Genomic DNA, 2,115 nt, shown 5'->3' with positions numbered 1-2,115 from the left:
CGTTACATAATAAAAAAAATATTACTTTAATTTTAATAATATTTTTTTTTTAATATTGCTAAAGTTCTATAACCATGGTAAACATGGTAATTATAAATATCATTGCATGCAATATATATATGAGTGCCTTAACTAGAATTTGGAATTAAGTCTTGGAAATGAAACAAATTTTCATTAAGAAATATTTATCTCGTTATTTTACTTTAATCACTATCCTATAAAATTATTATGGGAAAGTATGAGGAGTCAATGGAATATTTATACAATTTGTACAATGGAAGTTTAGGGAGTATCAGAGATATAAATCATTAGTGTTACCCTTTTCCATCAGTTGAAGCTTTTGGGATGAGTGGTATCATGCATGGTATTAAAATATTAGATTCGAAAGGTCAAGAGTTCGATCTTTGGTGAACCCCAAAATCAGTTTAAATCATTGTCTCCCTAGCAGAATCCTTTTATTATACATAAAAGGGTTGTTAAATAGGCTAGTAGTCCAGTTCAGTTAACCCTTGCGAGTTAAACTAACTAGGTTTAAGCCAGATGGGTTATGGGTTAGTTGGCCAGTTAGGTTTCAACATAAATGGGTTATGCTATTGGTGTATTGCCTAATAATAAGCAACTTGAAACTAAGTTGGGTTGATATAGTAATTAGCTCACTAATCCACTTAAGTAAATGTTGGAAATTCAAATTCTACCTTATGCATGCAGTAACTATTGGCCAGCAACAAACCTTTAAATGGACTTCAGAAATTGCAATGGATTAATCTTTAATATCGAATTAGAAAATACATTAAAAAAACAATAAATAAATAAATAAATAAGCAACTTGAAATATGTACAGTTGATGGTATATATAGATTGACCAATGTGCATGTGCACATTATAAAGCAATAAAACAATCAAATTGACTAATCTCCATTCAAACCTGCAGATTTAATCACCTGGCCTATTTGTTCCAAACTTCCAATGTATCAATTCATGGGTTAAATATGTCGGCCAGGTTCACAGTTGAATGTGTACTCATATACATACTATAACATTTTGTTGTTATACATAGATGTACTAGAAAACCCTTTTAATTGGTTTGCCTTGTCCAACGGCTAGAGACAGACAAAATAAACCTTCATCACGTCTTTGTCAACGGATAATGATGATTTACAAAATCTTATCCTCAATTAGTTTTATTGACTTTGTGCAAAAGAACCCCATTAGGCTTTAGCCTAAATTGTGGGCCGAAGAATATGGACCGTCCTCTTCTCAGTGGGCTAAAATAAATTGAAATATGGTATTTATATTACCTTTTGTGTACACAATTTTTTACACTTTTTTATGGTAAAAAAAAATTATTTTCTTATATTTTTATCTATCATTTTTAACAAAAACAATTACAAAAGAGATATCAATGAATATTGAATAGGAATCTTCTTAATTTATTTTCCAATGATAAGATGACAATAGATATTTTTGGAGGCGAATTCCGATATTCTATCACATCCTTATTTAAAAAAAGATTTCGTCTCCTGCCTGCTTATCTTTACCGCAAATTCTTATTTAATTGTTTCTACGGAAAAGATAAATATTCTTGGGTATTTATAGATATTACCTTAATTTTTTTGTTAAGTTAACATAAAAAAAAACATAACAATCATAAATTAAATGGAACACAATTCAACATAATCTAACTTTCAATGCAAACTAAAAATACATGACATATTTATTATGAAAATATAATAATTTAAAACAAAAAAATATGAAAAAATCTTCTAAAATAATAATATAACATAATTCTTGGTGGCGGGAGAGATATTTAAATTGGAGACAAGAATAAATTAATGTATAAATAAATTAAGACAATTTGATAATCACACATTCGCGGAGATTATACAAGTTACTATATATGGAACGGGAACCTACATTTCTGCCCTTGCCTCCATTTATTCACATTTCACAGGACAGATTTTCATTCTTGTGGAGTTTCATGTGTCCCCATCTAATCTTTCTTTACAAGTATTATTCACACTAGTCATTTCTTAGGGTTTTTTATTTATTTTTTTTATTTGGTAATTCTAACATAATTATACTCCTAACATTTAATTAAATAAAAGTTTAAATATA

At 28.3% G+C, this 2,115-nt stretch overlaps 1 long non-coding RNA gene across 1 annotated transcript in view; it reads left to right on the top strand.

Moving 5' to 3' along the window:
* LOC110263297 overlaps positions 1-1,175 on the top strand; it is a 23,026-nt gene extending 21,851 nt beyond the window's left edge. Inside the window, exon 2 of the long non-coding RNA XR_002348691.1 lies at positions 932-1,175. This is a non-coding gene — a long non-coding RNA (uncharacterized LOC110263297). The remainder of the gene's footprint in view (positions 1-931) is intronic.

The sequence above is a fragment of the Arachis ipaensis genome, chromosome B06 (assembly GCF_000816755.2).
Source record: "Arachis ipaensis cultivar K30076 chromosome B06, Araip1.1, whole genome shotgun sequence".
NCBI classification, from domain to species: Eukaryota; Viridiplantae; Streptophyta; class Magnoliopsida; order Fabales; family Fabaceae; genus Arachis; species Arachis ipaensis.
The sequence above is the reverse complement of the archived record's forward strand: the minus strand, read 5'-3'. Positions and strand labels throughout refer to the sequence as shown.